Source organism: Cetorhinus maximus, chromosome 14, assembly GCF_964194155.1.
Source record: "Cetorhinus maximus chromosome 14, sCetMax3.hap1.1, whole genome shotgun sequence".
Classification (NCBI taxonomy): Eukaryota; Metazoa; Chordata; class Chondrichthyes; order Lamniformes; family Cetorhinidae; genus Cetorhinus; species Cetorhinus maximus.
The window spans coordinates 74,758,029-74,771,586 of NC_135892.1; positions in this window are offsets into that span (position 1 = coordinate 74,758,029).

The window sequence follows — 13,558 nt, forward strand, 5'->3', positions numbered from 1 at the left end:
ACGGTGGTCTCAACTGCCGGCTGTAGAGCCAGCAAGACCTTCACATCGCCTCTCTCCAGGAAGGCATACTACATCTTGTGCCACTCAAGTACTTGACAGGCCAGCAGCTGGCCTTCCTCTAGGATCATGGACACCCAGGGAGGAGGTCCTACCAAGCGAGAGCTGAGGCCGGCAACTCTTCTGTACTCAGCTGTGTTACAGGGGATGCAGTGGCTGCTGTCAGTACTACACCCACCTGAGGCCCTGGATCAAGGGGGGACCTGACAACAGGTGAATGAAGGTAGGAGGATGGTCGTGGGGACATGGGGGTGAGAGGGAACAGCAGCAAGGGAAGAGGTGTGACTGTAAGCAGGCTCCCCCTTCCTGATGCCAGGTCCCTCGATCAGGCACTGAGTACCTTTGAACGAGGGACCCTGTCCTCACCCCCAGGAGCCCGCAAGCAAACACACGAGGGTCCACAGGCCTTCCCACTCCAGATTTAATTGGGGTGGAGGTGGCAAGGTGGCAGGGTCCCAACATGGCACCATCCTGCCCAATTAAATGCCCCCCACAATCAAACTCACCACAGGGGACGGCACAAGATTCTTCCCAACTGTTTCCCGCCCGTAAATAACTTTTCATGCACTTAACAAAAATTCCCCTAACATTATTCTGCTGAATCTGTTCCAATAGTCTCCAATATGGTACCTTGTCAGAGAATTTTTGAAAATCTATCTACACCATGTCCATTATATTTCCCCACCAACATCAAAACACATACAAATGAATAGTTAGAGGAAGAAAGAGAAGAAAATAGCCAAGAAAGAAAAGTTGGCTACACACCAGTTTCAACCACATGACAGCCGGTATAAAGCCCAAAGTGTGCACCTGCCCCCTTAAAATGATCCCACAACACCACTAGCCAGATTTGAGTGCACCATCAGACTGTGACCTCGCTCTCCTGATACGTTCAAGCTTTTCATTAATACAAAACGTTAGCTGCATTTCATTCACATAAAAGTTGCAATACAAAAAGGTCTGATTTTTGTCTTGTATTTTCCTGTGAAGTTGGATCAAGTATTTGGATGAAATCAGCTGTGAGCAAATTTGTGCTTTTTCAGGCCAAAGACGAAATCAAAAGACTTCAGGGTTAATCAGCAGAATGACTTTGTGAGAAATAAATATACTATAGATTTTTAGAAAATAATTTTGAAATGACCAACTACAATTCTTTAAGTAAAGATTACATTTTTGCAGTCGTTGTCATAAGATAGAAAAGCAGTTGAGATAGATCGTTAGCTGCATCCTTCGTGATTTCTCCTCCATGAAACTTCATTAAGTCATTTGTGACACAGGCAACTGAAAGTACACCCTGCCTGCAAGCTGCCCATCTGTACAGAAAGAAGATGAAGTGCATCCTGCACCAAACAAGTAGCTGCATGTGTTGTGCCAGAACTGCAATGCGTTGATATTGATGTTTCCCAGCTTCATTTTAGAATTCATCTTTCAAGGGATAGTCATCTAGCTTGACCCTGAAATTAGAAGACTTAAATATAACTGCGACAGCTGCTGAATTTGTGACAAAATGTAAAGAAAATTCCCAGTCTCCTTTGTGTCAACTCTGCCACTCTCTGCCCGCCAATGCAGTATGGCATAACTGGCCCCAACTGACATAGCATTAACCAAGGATTCTGTTTCAGGCACTGTGTCACTTCTGCTTTGCAGCAGGGGGAAAGATTAACAAAATGGCAGCTTTATGAATTATTCATGACTTTGTGGTTGCACTACCATAAATATATATTTTAAAATAAAGTATGTAAATAAAGTAAGCAAATATCTTCATTTCTTGTTTCTTCATAAAACAAGTCTAGTTAAGTAAATGATATATACTCGTCCAAAGTAGAAAGGTATGTTCCTTTAAATTTATCATTGATCTATTCCAGGAAAAACATTTTCTTTCCTACATTCTCATCTGTTTTGGAAGTCAGACTACAGTTTTGCAACGATTTGTAAAATAAGTAGTAATTACTCTACAGTAATACATTTTAAACCTATTAAATTTAAGTCATTTTTAGAGGCAATTAAGCGCTCGACAATTCTCAACAACCAGTGTAATTGGAATTTAAAAAGGAGGATTATTAACAAAATGTGACAAGTTATAGCTTAAAACATGCATACGTTGCACTTTCCATGAGCTGCTCACCTATATTGATGGAAGCAGAACAAAGTAAAACTTCCGAACAGTGAAAATATTGCATTTCAAAGCCTAGTCTTAAATGAAAAGGTTGAGAATGCTGCAAAATTGTAAATAAGAGTAACAAATTAAATTATGGCATTCTTTCCAATCATTTTTTTTTTGCCTTTTTTTGTTACTTCCTATCACAATGTACCATTTCTTCATCAGTAACAGGGGGGGGAGGGGGTTAATCTAATGAATATTAAAGAGACCCAAGGGGTTAATCTAACACTATTAATCAGTCAGCCTGCTGTCAGCTGTGAAGGCTGCAGATAACAAACAGTCATGGACTATAACACTATCATTTTCCAACAACACAATTTTAAAAAGCTTGCTTACAATTAAAACCTTGGATTCTAGGGTTTTATAAAAAAAAATAATGCTGAGGGAGTTGCACTTTCATATGGCAAGCATTTTCATTTGACCTTCAGGTTGATTCTGTATGATACAAGTGTAAATGTTTGATTGAAGGCAAATCTCCTGGCTGCGTTGTCTGAACAAGTGTGTTGATTCCGGGGGAAAAATAACAACACAAACAGAAAGAAATTACAATTGTGTTAGAGCTACGCCTCCCACAGTTCATTATGAACTGCACACCAAAATCCTACTAAATCTGCAGCTGTGCAGTCATTCACACATGGACATCATATTTAGTCTAAAACAGTCGTCTTAGCTGGATTTGTTTTTAAAAATTCTTGTTTCTCCACAGAGAACATGAATACTCGCTTCCAAATCTAATCACTTCAAACTGAGTCAAAGAGGGGAAAAAAAATCTGCAATCAAAATTACCAGGGAAATATTGGAAAGAGTTGAAACGTGTTAAAATGACAGACAAGGGCACAGTCAATCAAATGGTTTAACTCCCAGTGGGAGGTGATAATAGATGGATGGAGTGAGTTACAAGTAGCCCAACCATTGAGGGAGTTTAGCTGATGTCATAAAAAAGGAGAACAGCTTGACATGCCCATAAACATCATCTAAACCTCACAATTTGTGTGTGAGTCCTGCAAGCTCAACTGTTGTATTTCACAACATGCAAAATTTTGTTCTTATTTGATTAAATGTACTTTTGCATCAACTAATGCAACTTGCTAAAATCTGCAATATACAATATATAGTGTATTGTGTATAAAGTGTATAAAGTGTAGTCTAATACTTTTAAACAATTTATTCTATTCTCTATGTATTTCATAAATTTTGCATATCTGAGACATATTAAACTCAGGAACTGAGTCAAGAGCTCAGACTGAACATGATGTGGATTTGCTGACAGTAAGTTTAAAATGTTAATTTAAACAAATAATATGAATTAAGGTATGACGGGGCAGTGCATATTTTTTTACACCTGACAACTGGTTTAAATTACAGAATCACTGAATTGTTACAGCACAGAAGGAGGCCATTTGGTCCATTGTGTCTGCATTGGCTCTCTGTAGGAGCAATTCTAGTGCCACTCCCCTACCTTCTCCCCATAACCCTTCACATTATTCCTTTACAGATAACAACTTTCATTCAACTTCATCTTGAAAGCCTCGATTGAACCTGCCTCCTCCACACTCTCAGGCAGCACATTCCAGAACCTAACCACTCACTGCGTGAAAAGGTTTTCCTCATGCTGCCATTGCTTTTTTTGTCACCTTAAATCTGTGTCCTCTTCAAGTACAAGATGAGTGAATAAACACCTTTCCTCTCTTTGTGGGGCGGATTTTACCTTTTGAAATCAGGACCGCTGTTACTAAGCTGTTAAGCTTGTTAACACGGCAATAGACTTGAATTTTACGTTGCCCAGGCCATTTTTCAATAGGCGCATGTGAAAAACCTTCAGAGAGAATCACACCAGATGTGACGGTGTGTTGCAAAGGCAGATATAAAGGCTTAGAGTGGATCTGTGGCTGCATTCAGCAGAAGACTCTGATGCTGAAGGTGGGAGGGTTTCACGGTGGTTTAACTTTGATTTATCATCATTTTGAGCCTGCATTAGGACTTTTAATCAGCCATGGGGGCTGACAGAAAGGGCTACAATCATGCTTGTGCACTCCAACATTGGACCCACATCACTGTCCCCCATGGGAATTGTGCAGTCTGCAGGAGGTTCCTCCTCCAGTGAGGAGAAGATGGAGGAGGAGGAGGGCAGCTGGCCAGGGACAAGTGCGCCAGTGATCCAGCAAGGTGTGCAACCTGCTACTGGGTAGGGCAGACAGCAACCACAAGCAGGCAGAGGTAGGTGAAGGCACTACCCTGCCATCCATGTCTACAGGGTGAGGATGACATACCTCCAGATGTCTGAATGAGAGTGCCTTAGATGTCTGCGTCTCTCAAGGAAATCAGTCGCATCCCTGTGTAACATGCTGCCTGGGGAGATTGCTCCAGATTTATTGGTGGCCATCCAATGCCTGTGGTGTTGAAAGTAACAGTGGCCTGGAATTTATTCACTTCTGGGTCATTGCAGGCATCATGTGGAGACTCTAGTGGAATTTCACAGCCTGTGGCCCATCACTGTACAAAGGTTTCTGCTAATTCCATTTCAGGCATGCCCATGAGTTTGTCTCATTTACCACTGACTATGCCAGTCAAGCAGACAGAGACAGAAGCTTTGCTGCCATGTCCCCCTCTTGCCATGGCTCTAGGTGCTGGATTTCTGAAGGTGCAAGGGGTCATCAATTGCACACGTTTGGCATTAAAAGCTCCATCAGGACAGCCAGGGACGTTTGACAATAGAAAAGGCTATCAGTCCATCAATGTGCAGATTGTGTGTGACAAGAGACAAAGGATAATGTGTGTACGGTATCCAGGGAGCAGACAGGATTTGTACATACTTAGGTTCTCCCAGGTGCCAAGGATGTTCATTAGCCCAGAACATTTGGAAAGCTGGCTTCTGAGAAATTAAGGTTACTCTTTCAAGAGGTGGCTAATGACACCAGTGAGAAAACCACACACTGAGCCTGAGAGGAGATATAACGGTAGGCACACATCCACCAGGCAAGATGAGGTTTAGATGTTTCGACCGATCAGGTAGCACGCTTCAATATTCTCCCGCTCGAGTATCACTGATGGTTGTGGTTGTCTTGAGCCTTGCGCAACCTGGCACTCCAGAGGGGGAAACCCCCGGCAGGAGAGGATCTGGTGGAGAGTCACATCCTCTGAGGATGAGTCTAATTATGACGAGGTTGAGCCATGCCAGCCAGCTGTGCAAGTCAGTGTGCAGGATGCTTTAGATGCCAGAGAGATGTGAGATTCTCTAATACTGCAAAGATTTCTCCAACAATGCATCATTTGCTCAATGAGAACATCTTGGCCATACTGATCTTCTCCTGGTATCTCCTGCACATCAACACCAGGGATGCCTGTGCAAGTGCCAATGTAGTAGTACCAAATGAGGCTGATCAGAGGGACCCACATAAGCACAAACTCCTTTAACAGTATGCAGTCAAATCAAAACCATCAAGTTGCACACATGAAACACTAATGCATCAAGTGAAAAGAACAAAATGAATCAACAATTTTCATAAGTCTTAAAACTGAACAATCACCCATGTGAACACATGTGTGACTAATGTAGTGTTTCATTACATCATTTCCAGGTACTAAGGGGTGGTACATTCCCCTTGTTGCCAGCCAAACTGGAGGCAGCTGCTAGCCTTGATGCCCCTTTGCCTGGGATGACGTGGGCGGACATCCTCTGGTTGCCTGAGGCTGTGACGGCCCTGATGTGGAGTCTCCTGCACTCTGAGGCATTTGTGTCAATGGCAGAGGGGTTGAGGAAGGGCTGCCCCCATCAGTAGCCCCCTGAGTGTTGCCCCCCCCCCCCCCCCCCCCCCCCCCCCCCAATGGCGGCAGCAATTGCTCATCCACCTCCGTGAGGTCCTCCCTGCTTTCCTAAGAGGAATCAGTTCCTCATGTGACTCCAGACTCCTCGTCCCCCTCTCGCCATGGCTCTAGGTACTGGAACTCAGAGACAAGGTGATGGAGTGTAAGTCAGAATACATACCCAGTATCCCATCAGTGAGCTGCTGGGTTTGGCCCTCTATGACAGTCACCAGTCTCTCAATGGAGGAAGCCATGTGTCCTGAACAACAGGTGATCACAGCTCTCATGGCCTTGGTGGACTCCTCCACTGCCTGTGCCAGAGTGCACAGCCTCTATGGGATCTCTGCCACATCGGCATGTATGTTGCGCTGTAAATCCAGTGTCTACCACCTGATGAACAAATCAAGAGGCTCATCATCAGCCTGGGGCTCAGCATCTAGGTCACCTCCAGCTCTCCTCTGACTGCCAGAGGCCTGCTCTATCTCAGGCTCTGACAGCTGGTCTTGTGACTGTGATATGCTCTCACCAGTGTGTCAATCCCTTAGAGCTGACGTGCACATACCCACCAAGGTGTATGTACCTGCGTGGATGCTAGATACGGAGCAAGGGAGTGACAGTGTATCCTCTGAGGCTTCCTCCTCCTCTTCAGAGATTAACGTTGCTCTCTTGGGACAAGTTCCACTTCTAAGGGAAACAAAAAAGGAGAATGAAGGGCACCATTATCATTTGAGGTCACTTCAGAGAGACATGCTTCTTAAAAATACACACCCACAACATTGGTTCAAAAGCCATCAACGCTACTTTCCCTCCACCTTACCCAGTTTCCAACCTTCTCACTCCACCCACTTCCTTCAGCATTGTTTGCAGGAGAGAGCTATGCATCTTTGGGATCTCACCACCGTGGGGCTGCCCTCCAAACTCACCTCACTCAAAGCTGTGACTCCACTGATTTGCTGCCAGCTCCAGCACTTCCTCCTCTAGAGGGGTGAAAATGGTCATGTTAGCTTGACCACCTCAGGTCCTGGCCTGCTTTCTGGCATGATTCGCCCTCCTCTCGTGGAAATAAAAAGGACATTGTGATGAACATGCTATGCTAAAATCACGCTTTCAAATGTGTGGCCAACACTTCCTATGTCGATGGTCAACATTTCTCAATGTTCCTTTGCTAACTAACGGTTGCCCAGAATCCCCTGGTGCCATGTGGAGTGGCATGCCTGCTTCATGCCACCTTGTGCACTTGGCCAAGACACTAGACAATCCCACACTTGACACACATCACACCTCACACCCTTCATCTCCGAAATGGTTACACACTCACACTCAGATCATAAGAGGTCATTGATGCTTTTGCGGCACTGCAGCCATGTCCTTTGGATGACCCCACGGCTACTGAATTTTTTCTTCATTATTTCATGGGACTTGGGTGTGGCTGGCAATGCCAGTATTTGTTGCCCATCCCTGATTGCTCTTGAGCTGAATGGCTTGCGAGGGCAGTTTCAGTGGGCAGTTAAGACTCAACCACAGTTAAGAGTCACCCAACTGCCTTTGCAACTTCTGCCCAGGTTGCTTTGGTCTGGCTGGAGGTCGCCTCTTCCTGTCAGCTGGCATGAGGACCTCCCGCCGATCACTTAGCCTGGAGGGGGATTCACAGGGAGCCATCATCAAACTGTGGGGCCGCCCTTGGCCTGGGCCGCCTAACAGCTAGCCCCTCCATTCTCTCTGTCATGTGGTGTCCTTACAGTCTCCATGGAGAGACAAAGTGAGTTAAAGGATAGAATTTGAGTCTTTTCCTAAACACTTGTTCTTCATAAGGGGAATGGGACAGTTCTTTCCTCCCTGGCAAGGGTCCTGAAGAATACACTGCTGGAACAATAGTCACCAAAATTGAAAAGCAAGCTCTTACCTGGTGTTGCTGCAATGGTTCAAAGGATTCCACACTCTTTGAGGTCAAATCTTCTGCCTGCAAAGCATTAATTATGGTGCAGCTGCCAGAAACCCATTCCTGGGTGCCTTTAAATGGGTAGCCATGACCGACTTCCAGTTCATGGCCTGACCCCTGGACATTCTGCCTGGAGCCTTGTTTGGGTGCAACGCCCACACTCGTTTGGTGAGTTGACTGCTTCCCGCCGCTAATTGGCCACAAGATGCTTTATTCGACAACTTTAAAAAGGCAGGAGTCGGCAAACCATGTACTTCTGGCTCGGACTCCCATGCCCTGCCAAGAAGCTTAAACTTCATCCCTGTTTGTCTTAAAGGTCCCATGTGAAATATGTTTAGCTAAAAATTCACCAAAGACATTGGCCGGGATTTTCCAGCCCCAACAGCGGCGCGCATAATGGCGGATCGGGGGAGGGGTGGGGGGGGGGGGACAATGCGGCGTGAGCTGAAAAATAAGTTTCCTGCCAGCAAATGTGCGCTCCCACCCATCATGGCGGGTCACCATTCCTGCTAGAGGCTGGCATGAAACCGTCTTGCATCTAGTCAATGGAATGCAGATGAAGCCCCAGCTGGAATTGCCTCTCCTATTATCCATGTTGTCAGTGAGATATTACACCGGTCCGGAACATGTGGCGTGGACATGTCAGGACTCACCTGGAAGAAGGCCTGGGTCAGCTTGCGGAGATCCAAAGATGGAGGCCTCCAGTGACCTTGGACCCTGGAACACCATGTGCAGCAGTGAGTGGGTGGAGCAGCCACAGGAGCTTTCAGGAGATGGACATTTGTGCTGCAGGAGCTTCCAGGAGGTAGATCCTCATGCTGCAGGTGGTCGGCTGCATTAGGTACTGTTGTGTGGTGATGGTCTGTGCTGGGGGTGGGATTAGACAGGGAGGGGAGGAATGAAAAGGTGGGCGTGGTGGAGACCAAGAGGGGGGCAGGGGAGGCAGGAGTGATAGGGGAAAGAGAGAGTGTTGCTGCAGGGGTTGTGGAATGGGTGAGGTGGTATGGAGCAGGAGGGTGGGAAGGGCCGTGTTGGGGTGTGAGCAATGGGCAGGGGTGGGGTGTGCACGTGTGAATGGGTGGGGGTGGGGTGTGCATGTGTGAATGGGCATGGTGGGGTGTGCGTGTGTGAATGGGCATGGTGGGGTGTGCACGTGTGAATGGGCATGGTGGGGTGTGCACGTGTGAATGGGCATGATGGGGTGTGCGTGTGTGAATGGGCATGGTGGGGTGTGCACGTGTGAATGGGCATGGTGGGGTGTGCACGTGTGAATGGGCATGGTGGGGTGTGCGTGTGTGAATGGGCATGGTGGGGTGTGCACGTGTGAATGGGCATGGTGAGGTGTGCACGTGTGAATGGGCATGGTGGGGTGTGCATGTGTGAATGAGTATGGGGCAGTGTGCACGTGTGAATGGGCATGGTGGGGTGTGCACGTGTGAATGGGCATGGTGGGGTGTGCACGTGTGAATGGGCATGGTGGGGTGTGCACGTGTGAATGGGCATGGTGGGGTGTGCGTGTGTGAATGAGTATGGGGCGGTGGTGTGCAGGTCTGAATGAGCATGGAGAGGGAGGGGGGAAAAGTGTTCAGAGGGAGGGGTCCGTGGTGTCAACTGATGAGTCCTGAGTGTGGCATACTGAGGGAATTGTTGACAGGAAGGGATGATGAGGGTTAAAGGGGGCAGTGGGAGCTGGTAGGTAGGGAGGGTGAGGGTCCTGCGATGATAGGCGAAGGGCTCGCTAAGCGCTGTTGGAGTGGACACAGAAGTAAATCCATATTCTGGGGATCGGCAGGATAAAGGGAGAGCATAGCACATGTAGGGTGACTGTGGGGAGATCTAAGGTCACACCAGGAGGCTCAATGATTATAGGGAGGGTATGGGTCACGGGGGGAGGTTGGAAGGTGTTGGATTTAACTTGAAAAGTGACACGCACGATGGCCGCTCATAACTATCTGGAGCCTCGCGGTGGAGATCTCGAGATGCTGCATGGGAGTTGGGTCAGCGCTGGAGGGCGGAGCGGCAGGTCAGCTCAACTGGACAACTGAAGGTGAACCCTAGCTCATAGTACTGACAATGCTAAGGTATTTCAACAGATGAATGTGTGCAGGGCAAAATCCCAGCATGCGCGGAAGGCTTCTTACACAAGGCTCGCAAGGGCCCTGGCAAAGATCCTTGCCTCCCTGCACATACCTGATTCCAATGGACATAGACCCATCCTGGGGTGTCCCCTGAAATTTGGGTGGGGGAGGGGAGGCACAGGAATAATGACTACGAATAACAATTAAACCACATCAGACCTCATTAAAGGGCACGTGTAGTCTATTTATAAAAGTGTAAGAACATTAACAATTATAGTGCACCTGTGCAACCATATGTGAAATCATAGCTTCTTAATCTTTCGTTCCTTAGCACCTCTTCTAGGTGCTCCCCTGACATCTGCAGCAGGGGTGGAGGCAGCCTGATAACCGGTTTGCCCTGTTGACTTGGATGACCATGGCTGGCGGCCTCTGGCGACCTGAGGCCTGGAGGGCCCCCAGTTTACTTTAGCTGCCCAGTTGTGGGGCAGCTGCTCCCTCTGCGGTCACAGAGGACGAAGCTGAAGGGGTCACAGGCAAAGGGGGATTCTGAAGGGCCGGACACCTTCGGAGAGTCCTGAGTGGAGATCCCAGCCGCTACTCCTCCCTTTGGGTGCCTGAGGGACCCTGTCTGACTTCTTGAGGGAAAGGGGCACCTTGAGGGAGGCATTCTGCTGAACGAGGTTCTCCATGGCATTTGCCATCCTCCCCATGGAGACCTCCGTGCGCATACAGGTCAGAACCACTTCATCAGAGAACAGGCGGGCGGACTCTACCGCCTCATGTGCCACTTTGTTGAGGGCTTCCGCCACCTCTGCTTGATGTTCCCCCACCTCTCACAGCATCTCCAGCATCTCATGCTTGACACTCGACTTGGATATCACAGGTGCCTCTTCCCCAGCAGTCCTCCAAGTGCCAGTAAGCTTGGCTGACCCTGCCTCCTCCTTTTGCGGACATGTGTTTGTGCAGTGACCAGCAGGTTGTGAGACCTCGCCTGAACTAGATCTAGTACCCAGCGATGTGTGTGGAGGGTGCAGCTGACTGCTGTGATGGCTTTACAGGCGCACTTTCTTCCTTGTCCCCAATGTCCTCGCTCCTCTGTGGGCTGGAGGTACTGCTGAACAGGGCTTCTGCTTCTGGCCTTCCTCTCTTCCTGCTGGCACCTGTAAGTGAGAGAGGAGAGAGTGGGTGACTGCACAAGCTGCCTCCAACATAGAGGAATGCATGACCCTTAGGTTTCTATCTGCGCTTGGATCCTTACCGGATGGAGGATGCCCTCTGACCTCTCCATTTCACAGGCTGGGTCCGGTTCCCCCCAAGCCAGCTCGGCTGCCCACTCTTCGAACTGTGGAAGGTTCCTCAGTTCAGGTGGGCTCCCTCCCGTCTTCTCTCTCTGTCTGTCTCTCTCTCTCTCTCCTGTTGTGCCATAACTTATCCTGCGCAAAGAGAGAAGATGGGGTTGCCAGCAATCGGGTTTCAGATTTCTTTCTCAAGCTTCCACTGGATTGTGTGGCATAGATTGATACACTACAGGTTGTTCACAAAGGTTCTGGGGCAGCACCATTCAGAGTGGTGAGCCCATGCAGGTAGAAGGATAAGGTGCACAGAGAAGTGTCATTAGCGATGCTTGCTGGTGCTCTCAATGCCTAACCCTCTTCCCCTCACCCCCAGACAGCATCTAAGCTCTCTGTGTGGAAGGGTCAGGGATCAACAGTGGCCTCTCCATCTGCTGACTAGATGGACAGCAGTGGGGCTATGAGGCATCACCTTATCATGTTGAGTAGCTCTTTTATGCATGGGCTGCACAGATGGTGCCCTTGCCACTGAGGCCCATGTCCCTCCTACCATTCAGTGAGGTGAGTGTCAGCAGTTGAGGGTTCACTTACCCTGGTGGCACGGATGAGGTCATTCACCCGTTTCCGTCACTGAATGGCGGCACATCGAGGAAGTGTCGCCAAATCTGGGAGCCGGAGCTCCCTGGGATCACTGGGCCATCTCCTCCTTCCACGGTGAGCTTGTGACAAAGAAATTGTTGCCTGAGCTCCTTTTAAAAGTGGTGCTCAGATATGATGACGGTGTGCATGCCATCTAGTTCACCCTGCTGCACGATACATTGGGAAACCACGACTGCATAATTAATGAGCCCAGCATCGCGTGATTAACCGCAAAATCCCAATGGGCTCCGCCTTAGGAAACTCTCCCAGTTCCCACCTTCGCCATGGGACTTAGGCCCAGAATGGAAAATCCCAGCCCTAGAAATCAAAAACAGGTTGTGTTCTGTGAATCTATGTCTAATTTTGCGACATGCTATTTAAAGGAGCATCACCTTCGGTGAAAGCTTTTGGCAAAATCTTTCTTACTGTCCATAACTTGGAATGTTATGATTGTATCAAATCAAAATGAAGGAATATACAATTTATGTGTTACATCATTATGATGGAAATAACATGCAGCTCCTCTGACTGTTTGGCATCACCAAATAAAACAGAAAGAAAAGATTTGCCAAACATCTTCTCTTAAACCTGGGCCCTTTAATATTAAAAATTAACAGATTGCATTTATTACAAATTGCTAATTCTATATTCAGGATATGGGTAATTTTGAAACAAAAACAGTTCTTCTATACCTTGCTAATATTCTCTGCTGATTTCCTTCCATCTGTGAGCAAATCTTTTTCTTATATTTATCAGGTAGGTTTAGTTGCAAAACCTGACAAAACACCCAACCTCCCTGGTTTGATCAGATCACTTCTGGTTGAATTCTCTATGTATTATGAGATATTTTCCAAACATCCCATGATCTAAACAGCATAAAGCTGGAAACAAAGCCTGGTGGAATTTAATAAACACCACTCCCCTGCCCCTCCCAGAGGCGAGTCCAGAGGTGATCAGACATGAGGGTGTGGAGCATAGTCTTCGTCGCCTTCTCGACTCCCCGCAATCAAGTTCTAGGCAAGAAGTGTGAAGGGCAGCCAGAGGCCAATTGAGGTCCTTAAGTGGCTATTTAAGAGCCACTTAAGAGCCTCATCTCACCACCGCTGTTATTCAACCAATATTTTCTTATAGCCAACACTCACTGTAAAACTGCCTCTACTTTCCCAGACTAATATTCCTCAACTCCAAACTTTGAAGAACACCTTCTACTGCACCAGAGAGAAATTTCTGATCATATTTTTGGCTCCCCTAACTAATTCTGCATTTCGAGTGGCAAATTATGGGCTTTTTAATGGCACTCCACTTGTGCTCACTGAGAGAGGTTGAAAATCTCCAGATTCATTCAAATAAAGCATTTATAGTTAACAGGTATCATTCCATCAGTCTAGGGTGGATTTAAACCCAGCTCTCATGGCACACAAACCCCAGTATCACAACTCCAAGGTACAATTGAGGTTTTGAAAAACATTAGCAAAGAATGTAGAATAGATGGCAAAGAAACCAAGTGTTATTCAAACGGAATCTTTAGACCAGATAAGTGAACCAAATGATATAAAATGCGCCATTCTGAGTTTAAAGCTGCTCACTT